The sequence below is a fragment of the Phascolarctos cinereus genome, unplaced genomic scaffold (assembly GCF_003287225.1).
Source record: "Phascolarctos cinereus isolate Bilbo 61053 unplaced genomic scaffold, phaCin_HiC Scaffold_1;HRSCAF=81, whole genome shotgun sequence".
Lineage (NCBI taxonomy): Eukaryota > Metazoa > Chordata > Mammalia > Diprotodontia > Phascolarctidae > Phascolarctos > Phascolarctos cinereus.
In genome coordinates, this window is record NW_027555514.1 from 236788810 (window position 1) to 236801917 (window position 13108).

Sequence of the window (13108 nt, forward strand, 5' to 3'; positions counted from 1 at the left end):
TAACTCTGGGCAAGTCGTTTAGCTGCAATTGCCTCACCAAAAAAAAAAAACAACTATGTAGTCTGAATGCAGATTGAAGAATACTCTTTGCTCTTTTTTGTTTGTTTGTTTGTTTCTCATGGTTCCTCCCATTGGTTCTAATTCTTTATAATGTGACTAATGTGAAAATGTTTATTATGAATGCATATGCAGAGCCCATATCAGATTGCATGCTTTGGGGGGGGGAAGGGGAGAAAATTTGGACCTCAAAAATCTTATGAAAGTGAAGATTGATAATTTAAAATAAATTAATTTTAAAAGAAAAGGAAAATAGATTTGGATTCAGGCATTCCTGACCTCCAATCCACCTCTTTACATGATGGCACCCTGCTGCTTTGGTGTAAATATTCCAGTATCTTGTTTGAATCTGTATAGTTCAAACAAACAAAAATACCAAACCTCCCAAGGAACACATATAGAAAATCCAGTGATCAGACTTTGTCAGAGTTGGATTTCAGGTATTCTACTCAGGGTGACCTTGTATAAACTGAAAGTATGCCCTAGGGCCTGCTTTCCCCTTACTAATTCTGATTGGAAGGTTGAGATCTTTGGATGAATCAAAAAGTACAACTGATTAGAATAACGAGCTTACTCACATGATTAATGCTGAGAAAAGTGCTATGTCTGAGTTAACCAGGTAATCAGTGAATGAGAGAAATTATAAGGAAGGTCAGAGAAGGATATGCAGTTCCAGGCCAAGAATTTCTTCATGGTTCCCTTATTAAAATCTTCGACTAGAGCTTTATTTCTAACTAAAAATACTGGTCTTTAAATATATTTTCAAAAAGTATATACATATGCAATTCAGTAATATCTGGTAAAACCTGTGTGGTTCATTTGTGTGAAAGAACAAAGAATAGGGCCATTGTCTTTTTCTTTACCCTATTGTGTCCATCTTATTTTGAGCCTGTCCCTAGTTTCCCCCGAGCTGTTTGTCTTAACTCATCCTGCACTTAAGGAGAAAATTAGGCTTGGTAACTTTTTTGGAGCAAAATAGATCTATGGTCTCCGAGATTGTACAGTCTATTCAACCTGGATTTTGTTTCTTTTCCATCATTATTAGATAATGTACACTGTCTTATAAGTCAATCAGTATGGTAGAGTGGAAACAATACTGTCTGCAGTTCTGAACACTGGGACTGGGTTCAGATGTCACCTCTGCTACTACCTGTTTCCTTTGGGACAAATCATTTCTACTTCCCTAGCTCTTGATTTCTGCAAAGTGAAGGAGTTGAAGTAAAGGAGCCTCTGACATCTCTTCCAGCCCTAGATCCATTATGCTAAGTAACCTCAACAGGATTTCAGGAATGTGATCTTTCTGTTAATTTCCTGTCCAGTAGAAAGTAAGAAGCAAAAACTCAGGACAAAGAAATGGGAAAGATCCACTGTTAGATGTTATGGGATGAGTTATGAACTAGCAAAGGAAACTGAAGAGTGAATAGATATGTAAAAGGAGTACTGGAGTATTACCCAAACCAAGCAAGGAGAGATAAGTGTATCAAAGAGGAAAGAGTTGTCCAAAGTGATGAATACAGTAGATAGGCAGAGAAGGATGAGGACGGTGAGAAGAAATAAATCAGTTAATCAATAAAAACAAGATTCAACAAGACATAAACTAAGGGCCTGAAAAGAACTTTAGAAGAGTTAGGTCTGACAACATCTCTGGCAATCACTGGATGGGAATAGAAAGCAATTAATTTTGGGAATAAGAAGTAATTAATTTATTTCTCAGTTGTACAGAGTGTCGTTACAAAAGTTGACTGTGTAGTAGGAAATAAAAATATTAACAAATGCAGAAAAATTAATGAATCCTTTAATGAACACAATGAAACAAAGTTTTTTAAAAAAAAGAATCTTTGAATAAAGGATTAAAACTAAAATAAGCTAAATAATTTAATGCTAAATTATCAAGCATGCCAAAGAATAAATCAGAAAGTAAATCCAATATTCATTTTTGTTTTAATAACATTAAATGGCACAGGTATGTGGACCTTTCTTTAACATGGTAAATAGTTTCTATTTAAAACCAAGAGCCAGCAATACCAATAACAGAACCTTTATAGTAACATCAGGAGTAAAGCAATCATGTCCACTATCACCACCATTATTTGATATAGTTCTAAAAATGCTAACTATAATAAAAAAAATTGAGGGAACAGGCAGGCACAAAACAAAAAGAAACAAGATTATTACTTTTGCAGATGATGGAATGGTCTACTCATAGAACTTAGCTAAAAATCAATTGAAGTAATTAATAATTTTTGGAAAAGTAATGGTATAAAACAAATCCACATAAATCATCAGAATGTATGTGTATTATCAAAAAAAAAAAAGCTGGTAGGAAAGGATCAAAAGAGAAATTACATTTAAAATAACTACAGAATGTATAAAAAGATTTAAGAGTCCAACCTACCAGGACACACACAAAAACAAGGTAAGTATAACTACAAGACACAATTCACAGTATTGTAGTATTAAATGTAGAACTAAATAACTGGAAATATTAATTGTTCATATACGGCCCATGCTACATACATAAAATATATACACACATATGCACGTGTATGTATAGACGTATTTGTATATACATAGATACTTTTATATGTACATTGCCTAAATTAATTATTCAGTACCATGCCGATCAAAATTCAAAAGTTATAGTACAATGCTAGAAACAAATAACAAAATTTATCTGGAGTAACAAAAGGTTTAGAATCTCTGGGAATATAATGAAAAAAAATGAAAGGAGCCTAGCATTACTGGATCTCAAGGCACACTACAAAGTAGTAATCATTAAAAAAACTGTTTTGCATTGGTTTAAAAACTAGAGAAATTGATCAATGAAATAGATTAGGTGCAGGAGGTGAAGAAGCACTTGACAATTTTAAGATGGCATTTGATATTAAAGCCTAAGACTGAAACTACTGGAGTAAGTATTCACTCAGAAAATGACTGGAAAAACTGGAAAGCAATTTGCAATCAATTAGACATATTATGTCATCTTACAACATATAGACAATAAGCCCTAAAAGGGTACAGGAAGTATATGTGAAGGTTCTCATAAAGCAATTAGAGGAGCAGGGAACTGTGGGAAGAGGAAGAGTTCATACCCAAAGAAAAGAGCAACATAGAAAATAAAATGGACAATTTGCATTACATTAAATTAGGAGGCTTTTGCACAAACAAAAGCAATGTAGTAGAAATTAGAAAAGGCACGGACACAGTAACAGCCACACTGTGCTATGACTGATTTTGATAGACTTAGCTCTTCTCAGCAATGCCAAGGATCTAAGACAACTCCAAAAGACTCGTGATGGAAAATGCTATCTACATCCAAAGAACTAAGGAAACTGAATGCATATGGAAGTACACTATTTGCTCTCCTTTTCTTTTGTTTTTTTTGTTTTGATTCTTCTTTCTTGTGGTTCTTCCCGCTGATTCTAATTGTTCTTTACATCATGACTAATGTGGAAATATGCTTAATATGAATGTATAAGTAAAGCATATATATTTCAGATTGCATGCTATCTTGGGGAGTGGGGAGGAGAGGGAGGAGGAGAAAATTTAAAACTCAAAAAATCTTATGGAAGTAAATGTTGAAAACTAAAAATTAATAAATTGTTTAATAAAAAATGTTTTTAAAAGAAATTACAAGGGTCATAATTACATGAGAAAAATCTTTGCCAGTAACTTTCTCTGATAAAGGTGTAATATCCAAGATATATAGGAAACTGAATGAAATATATCAAGAGCCATTTCCCAATAGACAAATGGTCAAAAAAAGATTTAAACAGATAGTTCTCAAAGGAAGAAAAGCAAGCTATCAAGGGGAGATACTAACTATTTAGCTACACTTACAGGACAGGAACCCAAATTATTAAATATATATGGAAGGATCCGGCAGATATAAGCTGGAGTCTAGCTAAAGCCTACCTCTGCATTTCCCACCCTCAGACTCATTCTCACCCCCCTTCACTCTCCCAACACCCTCCCAAAACCAATGAGTTCCCAACTCTTGTAATTTTACCTCCAATACATTTCCCACATCTATCTCTTCTCTACAGTCACTCAGCCACCTCCCAAATCCAAGCCTTCTTACTCTCTTACCTGTGTTTTTCTAATAGGCTCCCTAAGAAGCTTCCTTGGTTCAGTCTCTGCTCTTCACATAACAGACAAAACTGATATTCTTAAAGCACAGGTCTGGCTACGTCACTACCTGACTCAGGAAACTTCCCTAGTTCCTGATTGCTTTTAAGATAAAATGCAAACTACTCTGACCTGCTGAGCCCTGCAAAACCTGGCTGCCACCTGCCTTTTGGAACAGATTATATATTACCTCTCCTTACTCTCTCTAGATTCTAGACAAACTACTTGTAATTTTTTAGTACACAACATTCCATCCTCTGTTTCCCTGCCTTTTTAAAAGTTGTCCCACATCTCTGAAATTCTTTCCCTCCTCACCTCTCCCCTAGGAAACCCCAGTTCCCTTCAGGGCATAACTGAATTACCATTCCTACAAAGCTCATTTTCTTTTTTCCTCTGTGGCTACAATCCCTGCCCTGAATTTTTTCAATGAATTTTATATTTACTACCTAGGAGTATGTTTTTTTCCCCAATGCAATCAATGTAAACTCTTATTTCTGTCTTTGTATGCCCAGCTATTCAATCTACAAGCATCTATAAAATGTTTTATTTTTGCTTTTGCATCCTCAGCTCCTAAGCACAATGTCTAACAAAGAATAAGCACTTAAAAATGTGTTCAATTTCATTCAATTGAGATAGAGTAACAATTGACAATTTCTTCATGTCTGCCAATGATCTGAGAGACAATTTCCCTATCCCTTCAATAGTTTCTCCCAGGCATTTTCTACCCCATCTCCTAAATTGCACCAAATTTATATGGTGGTAGAAAAGTTTTCAACTACTTTTCTTTGGTTATTTACACTTCTTTTATGACCTCAGTGTTTTAGCTCTTGGATTATTGATTCTTGCATGGTGTGGTAATAGAAAGTTATACTGATTGGAGTTCAAACTATGATTTGCAAAACCTGATTGCTCTGAATAGCCCCATTAAACCTGGAGAAAGTTGTCAGAGACACCAGAGCTGGAGTCCCCAGTGGTTTGGGGGGGGGTGGTTAGGCAATTGGGGTTAAGTGACTTGCCCAGGGTCACACAGCTAATAAGTGTCAAGTGTTTCATCTGAGGTTAGATTTGAACTCAGGTCCTCCTGACTGCAGGGCCGGTGGTCTATTCACCGTGCCACATAGCTGCCCCTAATTCCCAGTGTTTTTAACAGCTCAGTCGTTACCAATTATTTTGTTACTATGCGAAAATAATATATCAAACCACCTACTCTTTTACATGCACTAATGTTCAGATCTCTTTTCCTGAAAATTGTATGGGAGTGTGTGTGTGTATATATACATATATATGTATGTATGTATGTATATGTATATATGTGTGTATGTATAATTTTATCTGTGTTAATTTTGTGCAAAAATTTTTTATTCGGTATAATCAAAATTGCCCATTCTTTCTTTTATGGTCTGCTCTGCCCCTCTTTTGGTCACGACCTTTTCCCCTATTCCTAGTCCGGGAAGGCATCATTTCAAGAAAGTTTCCATCATCCCTTCAGGTTCATCAATGTCTTCCTATTGTCCATCTCTGGGCAGAGAATCACAGCTACAAGCAGTTCCTAAATGTTTCCACTTCACATTCCCCAATATCATTTCAGAGGTTGTAGTCCAACCGATAGATCAGGTAATTCAAGTTTCTAAGGTTTGTATTATATTTTAGTGACTGCACCCAGAAAGAGAATGGATAAGGCCCAACAATCTAACTCTATCAAATGGTAAATAACAAAGATTACAGGGTACTCAATTGCTCCTTGCGATTAACCCCACCTTATCCAACACACAGGCACATGCACCAGCATCATCCTATTCCTTGTTTTTCTTTCTTCCATTTCTTTTCTTCTCTCTTTCCCTTTCTTTCCTTTCCTTTTCTTTTTCCTTTCTTTTTTTCTCTCACTCTTCTTTTTTTTCATGACTTTGGGTTAAAATCTGGATCTTTTTTTCTTTGTTTTTTTCTCAACTACATGTAAAAACAATGTTTAGCATTCATTTTTTTTTAAATTTTGAGTTCCAAATTCATTCTCTCCCTCCTTCTCTTCCCACATCCTTGAAAAGGTAAGCAATTTTCTATATACATGTGCAGCCATTTAAAATATATTTCCATATTAGCTATGTTGCAAAAGAAAACAGGCAAAAAAAATAAAGTTTTGTTGGGGTTTTTTGTTTAAGTATGTTTTGATCTGCATTCAGAGTTCATCAGTTCTTTTTCTGGAAAAACTGGATCTTTTGTGTAAGACTGTCCTCACTGATAAAGAGAATGATGACTCCAAACCACATATATATATGTGTATATATATATATATATGTATATATATATACATATATACATATATATATGTATATATATACATATATATGTGTGTGTATATAGATATACATATATATGTGTGTATATATATATATATATATATGTATATATAGGTGTGAGGGGTAGAGTTAGCCCAAGATCTTGGAAGAAGAGAGGCATTTTCCTTCCTTTCTGCTCCAGAAAAGAATACATGTGGTTCTATGGTTACAGACTGTCTTTGGAGACAAATCCAGATACAAAGAGAACAGACTTCAGGAGACAAACATGTAGGAGAAAATCAGCTCCCCTCCATGTTCCGGATTTCAAGCACACCTCCCTAGAGCTTGAGGGAAATTTTCCCTTGGAATAAATTGTGTATCTCTCTCTCTCTCTCTCTCTCTCTCTCTCTCTCTCTCTCTCTCTCTCTCTCTTTCTCTCTCTCTCTCTCTCTCTCTCTCTCTTTCTCTCTCTCTCTCTCTCTCTCTTTCTCTCTCTCGCTATCTCTTTCTGTGTGTTTCTCTGTATCTGCCTCTTTCTTTTTAAAAATTTTATTTTTAATTATGGAATAAAACAAGCATTCCCATAACAGAGTAAAATAAAAAAAGATGATTGCACATGAAACTGCAAATTATATACAACTTGCTGTTCCTTTAAAAAATATAATAAAGTTATCCTGTAAATTTCTTTATTTTTCTTTTTTTCTTCCCTCCTCCCCCACCTTAGAGATGGTTACCATTAGACACAAATAGTTCTCTTTGTCTCTGTCTGTCTGTCTGTCTGTCTGTCTGTCTCTCTCTCTCTCTCTCTGCCTCTCTCCTTGTCCCTCCTCTCTGTCCCCTCTTTCTAATGTACCAAGTGACAGTAGGAACAAACAAATTGTGAAATATAATCTTATTCTGAGAGAAACTGAAGGTGTTCTGCTTGATCTCGGAGGACAGTGAGGTCCATATCATTGGAGATTTTCCAGCAGAGGCTATATGACCACATATTACAGATATTATAAAGAAGATTCCTGGTCAAGTAGAGCTTGGACTAGATGGCTTCTAAAGGTTTTCCCAAATTGGAGATTTGGTGATTTGGTGATTCTACATGACCAGAAATAATGGGAAGATGGGAATCTTTTTCCCCCCATAAAAATCAAGGAGTGAGGATGAAGAGGTGCAGTGGATAGAGCACTAGGCCTGGAATCAGAAAGAGCTGTGCTCAAGTACCCCTACTGTATAACCTTGAGTGAGTTACTTAAACTCTATCTGCCTCAGTCTCCTCATCTATAAAATGAAGATAATAATAGCCCCTACCTCCTGGAGTTGCTGTGATAATAAAATGAAACAGTATTTGAAAATCACTTTTCAAACTGCTAAGTTGTTGTTATTGCTGTTGTATTTTCTCTTTTGCTTCTCCTCAGCATCTATAAATGGTGGGTATTTTCAAAATGTTCCTGCTGGAGGTGAATCGATCCCTGGCTTGCTCTCCTTAATTTAAAGCATTCCCCTCCTTTCCTGTGCCACCATGGCTCCCTAGAAATTTACCACAGAAATCCTTCCATTATTGTCCCAGTTAAAATCATTTGACTTCCTTTGGTGGTGTTGTCATTATAAGATATTTTCTGGAGTGAATTGATATATTCAAATGAAATTTTGATGGGCAATATCAGTGAAGAGGTCTAGGGGTTTTGGGGTGCTGGGACCCCAAGATCGCGGTACTGGGCCCTGTCTGAAAGAATTCAACTCACATCTTCTTCAGCCAGAGGAACAGTTTATTAGTGGTAAATCATATAGGCCGGGTGATGCCGGTAAGGAAGAGCAGGCATGAGAGGTTCTCAGCCTTTTGAGCGTGAGATTCTCAGTATCTGAATGAGGGCCGAGGTGGATCTTAAATACTAAAGTAACTTTGGGTGGCCAGAGAAGGGGGTTGGGTAAAAGGTGTAGGTAACAATTCTAATTGGGGAGGTCTGCGAGATTGAATAGACAATGGGAATAGATAATGGAGGAACAGGAAGGCAGAAGTTTGAAAGGCATCTGCACAAAATCAAGGTGGGGCTAGGACTTTCAAAAGGAGACAAAGGAAGGCCTTTCTGGGGCCTATAGACAAGAGGGAGCCAGATTCTATTCAGGGCAAGGGTTGAAGGTGCATCTGAATAAGATCTAAAGGTAAACTAGGGCTTTCAAGGGAGATGAGGGTCTGGGGCCTCTGAGTCAGATTCCCTTTGGGGCAAAGGGCGGAAGATCTTGGCTTGGGCCCCGCCCTCATCATCATGATCAATTATTCAATCAACAAATATTTATTAACCTGTCTTGCTTGGTACTGATGTCTCCTTTTGTTGGCTGGATTCAATCCCTTCTTTAGATGGCTGCCAAATTACTCTTCCTAAAATATAGGTCTCACCATGTTATTCCTCTGCTCAAAAAACATTAGGGTCTCCCTCTTGCCTCAAGGAAAAAGTGCAGCTAACTCAGCATGGCTACTTAAATCCTTACAATGTAAGGCTTTACACACCTCAGTCTCTAGCACAGTTTTCAACAAAGTAGGCAGTTAATAAATGCTTCATAACTTGAACGAATATTTAGTGAAAGTCCTAAGTAGGTGTAATGTTTATGAAAATGCATAAGAATTTCTCTCTTCTTTGAAACTCCCTTCCATCATAGTTCCAAAATGGTCAGGATTTTTGTCATTCAGGGTACAGTGAAAATTATAGGTCTATATTGCCCATCAGGATTTTGTTTGATAATTCTAACAACTATGCCGTGTGTATGTGTGTGGGGGTTCCCTACTTTTTTTCTGTTCATTAGAAACATCTCACATTCACAAAAGTATGTTTAGGTTGACAATTCATAACAGTCACTGAAATTGGTAGAATGTATTGTTATTCCCATTTTACAGATAAGGAAATTGAGGCTCAGAGATGTTAAGTGATTTGTCCATCATCATAATAGCTAAGAAAATAAAAAGGCAGCATTTTGAACTTCCTGACTTTCCATTTCCCATGAGGCTGTGAATGGGATGTCCCAGTGAAGACTTCTCAGTGTAATTAAAGTAATGAGTTCAGAAGGTAGTGTGAGAAATGAACTCTCAGAAGTGAAGGCTCCTCAAAGGGTCAAATAATTCTTGATTATTACTTTCAAAATCCTCCCCCACTTAAACCCTGTTTTTAAGCACTTAACAGAAAGACTAAGCCCTGCCCCACCCCCAACCTGAGCTTCCGGCCTCTTTCCTTGTCTTTGAATTTCGGGCCTAGAATGTAAGCCTCACCTCCCAGTTAAGAGGATAGGAAGAAACTTTCGAGCTTAAAATGTAAGCCCACCCCCAGGTAAGGGGGTAAAGGATAGTGGTGGGTGGAGGCTTGTTTGCGTGGTGGGCGGAGATTTGCTTTCATAAGGTGGCCCCTGTTACTCCATCTCTCTCTCTCTCTCTCTCTCTCTCTCTCTCTCCACATGTATCAAAGGAGCAGACAGCCATCTCTCGAGATTGTAATAAAGGTAACCTTTATATTCCACCTGGAGGTCTCTGAGTTTAGTTTGGGTTGGGGTCACTGTCCCACACAGCTGCATTCCAAACTTCTTCACTATGCTGTAGAAACCTCTTCATCGTGGGAACTCATTCTATTCTTGAAATTCACTCATTAGAAGTACTCTCCACCCCAACTTCCATTTAAGGAGGGTACCCAGGTTAGCAAAGTCCTCATTTCTTACCAATTCTGCAATTCAGAATTTTCTCCATCATGCCCCACTCTCCCTTCCCACCTTTCAACCTCTTTTTTTATTTTTTGGCTAGGCAGTGGGGTTAAGTGACTTGCCGAGGGTCACATAGCTAGTGATGGGGTCTAATTTATTTGGGCAGGACCTGAATGTTGTGATTTTGGGGTCCCAGCACCCCTAAACCTCTAGACCTCATCAATCCCATTTGGGGTTTTCTTGGCAAAGATATTGGAGTGGTTTGTCATTTCCTTCTCCAGCTCATTTTACAGATGAGGAAACTGAGGCAGAGGGTTAAGGGACTAACCCAGGGTCATACAGCTAGCAAGTGGCTGAGGTCAGATTTGAATTCAGGAGGAAGAATATTCCTGATTACTTATTCCTGATTCCTGCCCCAGCATCCTATCCACTGGGCCACCTATAATAGTAGCACATAGCAGGTATTATATAAATATTTATAGCCTCCTTCCCCACCTTCTTATGTGGTTGATTTCCCCAATTCTAAAGTACAGTCTTTGAGAGTAGAGACTATCTTTTAACTTGAATTTGTATTCCCCACATTTAGTACAGTGCCTTGTAAGTAATTAATAAATACTTGCTGGCTGACTGACTGAACACCCACATTAATGAGATCACAGATCTGTTGAAGTACTGAAAGTCTTGGCAGGTTGCATATTCACACATGAACAGCATCCTCATCCTTAACCCCACATGAGTTAAATAAATTTTTTTTAAGTTGAATATAGGTTAATTTTTTTTTAATATTTCTGGAACAGAACAAGGACATTCACTCTCCATGAATAAGATCGAGCAACAAGGGCTCCTTCACAGAACCTGTCCCAATAAATTCATTTTCATGATTCCATGTGGATTCTCTGCCAGATGTGAATTGTCCTTTTATAGCACAAAGGGGTTTTCCTGTACATCCCCACTTGTTTCCTGCTAAAATGCTTGTGCTAATCATGAGTTTCACTTGCAATATTCAAAAGCAAGATCTCATTGGGAAATAGGGAGCAGTAGTGATTTTGTGAAGTGTACTAAAAGCCACAGTTCTATCCAGTCCTTGAGTTTTTGGTGGTTTTTTAACTCAAATATGGGAGGATTTGATCTTTAGTTATCCATTAGGAAAATCCTTGGAAATTTCCTTTGCCTGAAACATTTTATCATTTTGTTTCTGCCCTCTGGTAGCAGTCTGTGGAAATGTTAAGTGGTTTTTTTCATCATCATTACCATTGTTTTACCATCCCATTTTATACTCTTAATTCCATTTCATTAACAACCTCTCCCCATCTGTACCCACCTTCCAACTGCTGGCAATTGTTTTTAATCAAATGTGCGCTTTTCTAAAAAGTAAACAGCCTGTTTCTTGCGGAACTGATACAAGGTTTCATGTTCATTTAGCCAAGAATGCAGTCAGGTTTGCATCTTAGCTTCAGAATAAATAATACACAGCCATGGGGGATCTAGGGGAGAAGAAGTACAGTTTAGAAAGGGAGCTTTTGGGGCTGTCAGTTTGTGGCAGACTTAACTTACCTATACCTGCATCTGTGCTGGCCTCCTCCACTCCAAACTCTTCCCTATCTTCCCTGCCCTACCCAGTGACGATTAACATTCCAAAACGTATCTAAACTGCAGCTGCTTGTGCTGTTAAAAAAAAAATTAAGGAAAGTCATTATGGTCCCAGATGCCAGCTCATGCCACAAGAGATTTAAAAGAAACAAACACCAAAAAAAAAAAGTACAAAGCAGTTCCACATCCTTAAATATTCAAAACATTCAAAATATGAGAGAGCACCACCCAAGGGGAAACGCAGAAACTTGTGTGACTTTCTGAGAGTTTCACCATTCTTCCCATTTCATGCTAAATCTGGTACCTCATCAAAGTGAACAGTTTGTTTCATTTAAGGCCCCTTTGACGAGCTTAGTGAGCACAGCTGTGATACACATCTTTGCCCTCACATTAATCCTTCAGAGTATACCATTTTTTCCCCTATTTTTCCCGTTCCTAGTCTAAACTTGATTATCCACATTCAGAAAACACTAGCATCAATCCTGTTTAACCACCTGCCCAATAGACCAAGGTGAATGACAACTTACAGCAGGTGAATTTTTAGCTACTTTGCCAAAAGCCCCCCAAAGTGGGAAAGACAAGCTTTTAAAAGTCCATTGAGTTTTAAATGGAGCTCCTTGACTCCACCTCAAAACCCAAAATCCCCTCTGGCTTTGTTTGAATGGTAAACAAAAACCCAAGTCTCAGTTGCTCATTGTTTAGTGTTTGAAGGCTTAGAAAGTATATAAACAGCAATTATTTTCGGGTCTTCCCCTCCCATACTGATTTCTTTGTGATGGTAAATTAGGCCATCTTTTGTCTCAACTCTTACCCAGTCCTTAGTCATTGAAAGGACATCACCTCAGACAAACTGAGTTCTGAGAAAGACCTTGATTTAGAAAGGCCTAAGTCCCCTGCTTCCTGGGCCATCCCTGTTCGTCTAGACCTTTGTCTTGCCACTGGACTTCTATGACTCAAAATGGTATGGTTGGGAGGGGTATACTATATGACTTCTAAAATCTTTTCCAACACTATGAGGGTCCTATGGACAATTAACAGAAGAGCCTTTCTTCCCCATAGGCTCAGAAGAAAACTGAAAGAATAGAGAGAAAAGGAAAAGCTTCCAAGAGAAAATGAGAAAGTAACCAAAGCATTTACCTTGAGAACCAACACTTATGTTTGTTTGCAATAATCTCTACAGGCACGAGGGGGAGAACCATTTGTTGTTGTCCTGGTCCTTCTGGTAGTCTGGTGAAACCTATGGACCTCTTCTTAAAATGAGGTTTTTGAATGTTTAAAACAAAATACATAGGCTTTCAAAGAAGCATCAATTCTTGTAATTTTGTTATTGAGTCATTTCAATCATGTCTGACTCTTCATGACCCCATTTGGGGTTTTCTTGGTGTGGT

At 37.6% G+C, this 13108-nt stretch overlaps 1 protein-coding gene across 4 annotated transcripts in view; it reads right to left on the reverse strand.

The window, feature by feature from the left end:
* TSPAN8 (tetraspanin 8) overlaps positions 1 to 13108 on the reverse strand; it is an 81585-nt gene that overhangs the window by 49813 nt on the left and 18664 nt on the right. For 2 of the 4 annotated variants that reach the window (XM_020990264.1, XM_020990260.1), the window contains exon 1: positions 4147 to 4255. The exons of 1 other annotated variant lie outside the window; for it this stretch is intronic. The gene's annotated coding sequence lies outside the window, so the exon portion shown is untranslated. Of the gene's footprint in view, positions 1 to 4146; positions 4256 to 11684; positions 11796 to 13108 lie in introns of those variants that run through there. One more of the 4 variants, XM_020990262.2, reaches the window with a different exon arrangement.